This window comes from Phocoena phocoena, chromosome 8 (assembly GCF_963924675.1).
Source record: "Phocoena phocoena chromosome 8, mPhoPho1.1, whole genome shotgun sequence".
Lineage (NCBI taxonomy): Eukaryota > Metazoa > Chordata > Mammalia > Artiodactyla > Phocoenidae > Phocoena > Phocoena phocoena.
In genome coordinates, this window is record NC_089226.1 from 21161121 (window position 1) to 21167060 (window position 5940).

Here is a 5940-nt window from a genome sequence, read left to right on the forward strand (position 1 = left end):
AACTCAGGATGCTTCTCCAAGCTCCCTTGCCCTTCTTCTCCCAGCCCCACCCCGCCCACCCCACCCCCCAGCCTCCGCCGGAAACTCGCTAAGTTGGCCACAACCACGGCCGGAAGCCCTTAGTTTCCTCGATAGAAGCTGGGGTCTAGCGTGCGCGCTTGTGCGCCACCTGAATCCCACTTCTGCAGTGATCGCAGACTTCGGGACCAGTCCAAGCCTTGGAGTCGAGATAGGAGAGTCAAAACATCAACTTTGAGGCGTCTCGTCCTGTTGGAGTCAGTGGGGGAGCACTTCAGCTCTCTTTTATTCTGAGTTAGCCTCCTACACCCCCCCCCCCCCGCCCCGCGACCAACTTCCTTTCCCCCCAACTATGTCTAAATAAAGCTTCCCTTAGCTCCACCGTCCCAATCCCCTTTCCACACCGGATTGCTGTAGCTCAGCACCCTCTATGGGGAAGTTCTGGGCCTGCAGTGGTTGGTGAATTCAATAAGGCAGCTAACAACCTAGCCTATGGAAGCTAGAGGTGTGAACTGGGCTGATAGGCACCCCTGTATATAATGTTTTATACACGTTCCCCCCTGCATCCTTTAAGACCAATCTTACGGAAAGACGGTCGATTTAGATTGTAACATCAGTCCCACTAAAAGCTGCTTAGACTGCAACAGTTGTAAATATATCGGATGAGTGGACCCAGCCCCTTCATGAAAAACACTGTAAAGATTTTGGTTAATGAATTCTTATAAAAATATTAATAAGTGTATGTGCATAGCTTTCCCGGGAGATCTGGTTAATCTAGGAACAATTTAAGCATTTCAGCGATAGGAAAGTTGTAATTACTGTGGCAGGAATTGAAATGGACATCATAAAATCAATTTAGGAAAGGAAATGGACACATTGATAATAACCACAATTTAGTTTCCTTATGGCCTTATGGCACTTTATGCTTTCAAGATATTAATACAGTCTCACAGAAAGATAGCTCAAAATTTGATAATTACAAATCTATACAATGACAGCTAAGGAGAAAAATCCTATTCCCCAACATATCCGAAAATTTTTTGGTTCAGAGCCTGAAGCAATATTGAAAAATTGTATATAAAGATATGCATATATTACATGTTGTATATTTAGCAGCCAAAATGTGGATATCTCTCTTGGCTGACCTATTGAAAAACAGGCAATGGGTAATGTTAGCAAATTCCAATCCCCCCAATCCCCCCCCCCCCAGAACATTGATATGCACAGGCAGCTCATTTAGATGAATTCCCAAATCTTTTTACCTGGCCGTGTGGTTAGTGATTGGTACTATTAGCAATCAGCTAACTACACTGCCTAGTAACTAGACTCACAGAAAAAAAAAAAAGGCTTTCATCATAAACTGCGTCTCAGGTTGGTGCCCCATACGTTGTGACAGGCAAATCATTGTTTCAGTTGTAGCTCACTTTACTTGGTGGGTTGATGAATATACCCTACTAAATAATGAAAAATAGGCACAATGAATCACAACAAACAGCATTAAGCATTACATAGGGGGCTCCACCCAGCAGTTTAAATGTCTTAAAGCCATTCAATACCACGGATTTCGCTTTGCTTACATGGTATTGTACAATCTTACTTTTACTCCTAGAGGTTGCTAACAGTTTAACCATATCTAGAAGCAGCAGCTCGCAGGAGTCTGCAGGGGTTACTAGCATGTTGACAACGTGCTCCGTCAGCAGCGCTAAACGCTGACGCATCAAATCTCGAAGCTCAGTGGGCTCTTCTCAAACGCTTGGGGTCGGCGGTTTGCCGCCGAGGGTGGCGTCTTCCTCCTGGCGGGGCGGCGGGTGATGCTGTGTCTTGTTTTGATGGCAGTGGAATTAGTGATTGTAAGCATCAGAGTACAATCAGCTAATTACACTGCCTACAAACCGAGCACCGGGCGCCCGCGGGCTGCAGCTCCCGGACGGTTCGCAGCGCCGACGCGGTATCCCCGAGCGGGCGGGCCGCGGGATCGGGCCCGCCGCGACCCCACATTTCACCGGGGGCGACGCCCGATAGTGCCTAGGCGCGCGGGCCAGGACGCGGGTCCTTGGTGGACGCCTCCGAACCCTCCCGGGCACTGTCGCCCGGCCCGCTGGCTGCGCTGGCCCCCGCCGGACTCGCCGCGCACCCTTGGCACTGCCAGCGGGCGGCGCTCCAGCGGGGACCTGCACCCTCAGGTTCGGGCTCCCCGGGCCCAGGTGACTCCCGGGAGCGCCCAGCCAGCTGGCTTCACCGGGGACACCGAATCCCTGCGCCCCGCCTTCCCTGCCGCTGTCTCCCGCACCACCCAGGGCCCTCCCGCTCAGGTTCCCTTCCCTTCACCGCCCCTTCGTTTTCTCGGGCCGGCTCCCACCTCCCTCACCCGGGTCCGGCCAGCCCCAGAAAACTTCTCTTCAGTTCTGGGCCCAACTCTAGAGCCGGCTCTCTCAACCCTGTGCGCCCCGCCGCTCCGAGTGGCCGAATAACCGTGGCCGTGGCGGGCTAACCGCCCTTGGAACCCCGCGGGTGGAAGGGGCGGGGCGGGCGCGAGAAGGGGTAGGATGGGGGAGGGGCTGCATGGGGGAGGGGAGGAAGCAGCGAGAAGGGGCGGGGGGCGGGCCCCGGTGTGGAAGAGGCCCCGGAGACAGACACTGGTCTTGAGAAGTTCCCTGAGCTCCTCCCCTGCCCCCTCTCCAAGAAGTCCCACAGGCCCTCCCAGCTTTCATACCCATCCGCAACAGGGAAAACACCTTGCTGAGTACCAAATTGTAGGCTAGAATTTTCTAATGGGCTGTTGGCCTGGGTAGCCTGTAATGTGCAGGAGGACAACCTTTGAGGTCCCATCTGTACCCTTGTGTTCCCTGTGGGTTCTCCCTTACACTCTCAGAGGGCCATGCAATAGGGGGGGATCTGGATCTTCTAGTGAAAGAGTGAGACAGCCAGCTCATTAGTTAGATCAGAGTTTGGACCTCTTAAGATCAAGGCCACGGTTTTGTACTCTGTAGGTCAGCTTTAGGCAAAAATGAGTCTTACTTCCAGCACATAATTATTTAAATACCTGCTGTATGTTAGGACCTCAGGTCATTCATTCCACCCTCCCTATGTACAATCTGGATGGTAACACAAGGTGAATGTACATTATTTGCCATTCAAGACAGTATATAGTAAATTACTAAGGTGGGTAGAAATAAAGGGGGCAGGGTGGGGCATGTAGGAGGACTGTAATTGGTCAGGGAAGTTCATGGAGGAGGTGGCACTAGAGTAGGTCCTTGAAGCAAGACTAAATTTGGACATTCAGGGTGAGGGCTGTGGAGGACAGAGAAACAATGTCTTGTGACCGGCTACATTTTCTTATTCTCACAATTCCACATTTGATGATGTAGATGTGTTTATGTGTGCATTTGGAGTAGATTGGGTGAAGAGGATAGTTAGGATTTCTGGGAGACGTCTACTAATAATTCCTTTAGTTCCTTCCCCTTGTTTCCTTCAGTGCATGAATCAGGAGAGAATAAAGAATATGCTTTGTAGAACTTTGTAGAACTCAATTGGAAGTAGCCCCCTGACTGCCCTTTGGTCTTCATGCACCCAGGATGGGGTACTTGTTGTTGACCCCAAAAGCTTAGTTCTAAATTATTGCCCACAAAGTAAAACTCCCCAGTTATAGATTGATTCCCTAAACTGAGCAGATGGTCTCATAGATGCCACTCAACGTGGATAGGCCCAGATGATCTAGATCATTCAACACACATTCTAAGCTCACACTGTTAAAACACCAGAACTTCTCAAGGATGAATTTGAGTGAGTTATAGCATTATCTTTGAATATGAAAGACAGCCCATTGTTTGCTAAACGAATCGTTTCTTCTGTGTACACCAAAGAGAAGCGTAAGAAACCAAAGTGAAGTATAAAATGTACAGTACAGAAAATGTTAATTGTAAAAATTGACTTGTAAAGTTAAATTGCAAAAGGCAGGTCATTTACAACTAACTGTAATTTGTATTCGTTGTATCTTTGGGAGAGGCACAATGTTGTTGAATACATTACGTAAATCCCTCACACGCCTTTAACATGTATAATATACCAAGCCATGTCAGGCAACATGCTGTAATCAGAGCTAATTCAACCTCTGAGCTCTCTAGAGATAACTGAGAGCCAATTTTGTATTTTCCAATTAAATATACATATAGAAATAAAATCAGGAGCAAAATAGCCTCCATTCCATTAACAATATGCAGACTTAACAAGTCTTGGTTAGGACATAGTTACAAAAGCAATTCTGTTCTTTCAAATTGTTAGTCATTTTTACCCAATACAGTATTTACTACCTCTTTTTGATTGATGTTTTATGATTATTAATTGCGTCTTACATGTCTTACCTGAGCTGAATTGCTGCCATCCAAGGCAATGGTTGCAGTAGATGCCTTGAAATTTAGATTTTTAAAACTTATCTTCAAAGATGATAAAAAATAAAGAAAACTTATATAAAAGTCATCAATATGCGAGGCCTACTGAAATAAGATTTTTAAAATGCAGTTTATTTTGTAGGTAGAACAACTAAAAAATTAAAATAACGAGACGAAGTGTGTGTGGCCTAGTTCTGTTTAAAAAAAAAAAAAAAGAGTGCTTGTTCTTACGGTTGCTGTTGATTTGGCCTGCAGTTACTAGAGAAACTCCAAGGATCTCATTGCCTTTATGGTTCATGTCTAGACATGCCTGGAGACCAGGGAGACCCATGATTTAATCTAAGTAAGAATGCTGTGGTGTTTTAAATGCCCAAACAGAAGACTGCATTTGTTTTAGACAGCACCAGGAAGGTACCTTTCAGGGGACTTGTTTACTGTTGTATTAAATTTCTGGGCATTCGGTGATTAGGAAGATGGGGAAGGTGCACTAAGGGAAGGAGGTGAGATCCGTTGTTAGGAGGAAACCAAGAAGAATGTAGAAAACGAATACGTTCTGCTTTAGCTTTGGCAAATTTATATTGGCTAAATTTATCACTTGTAAAAAAAAACTAGAGTGATGCGAGTTGGGAATTACAAAAGATGGAGACAACTTATTCTCTGCTTACAACACACACAAACATACCCCCTGAACATTTTTTAACTTCCTTTGTCAGGGAGGAAGAAGTGAAGAATCAGACTGAGGAGAAATTATTGGAGTTTAGAAGCTTCTTTTTAAACCTGTTTTTTAAGTGTATATTTTTTCTTAGGAAATATAAAACCATGTTTTGATTTTTATGTAGATCAATAAATGTCAGATTACCTTATTAACATTCATGAAACTATAAATAGGAACTAATTTATGTGTTGAAGCAAGACTAGATTGAGGTCAACTTGGTGCCTTTGAAGAACTAAAAATCAACGAATCTGTTTAATTCAAGCTAAAATGAACTGCCAGCAATTTTTCTAATTTTATACTTCTGATTCCATTTCATTGTACTCTCATTAGTAAGAGTGCACCAGATTCTTAATTAGCTTCGTTTCTACTTATTGATTAATTAATACTGTTGCTTTCCATATGAAAATGTTAAATTAATTTATCTTTTTGTAAATCAGAAACAATCTGAAAAATAAGCTTTATAATTAGAGTTGCTTGAGCACTTAGTTATGACCTAGCAGCAGGAGCAAAGTTATTGCATATTTGTCATCTTTAGAGAACATAGTCTAGGGATCTATGGTCTAGTTAAAGAGACAGACAATTTATATACATAGATAATTAAGATAGTTATAGTATATTAATTTTATTACTATATACAATATAATAAGTTGTATATTATTTATATACTTATATAATATATAACTGTTTTAAGTACCAAGATGGTTAGATTAATAGGTGCTTCAAGACTCCTGAATACTAACGTGAGCTTCATTATTGCCAACATTTAGGAAAAAGAAAAAAGAAAAACACCAAGGATTGGGACACAGAGAAGGTTATGTG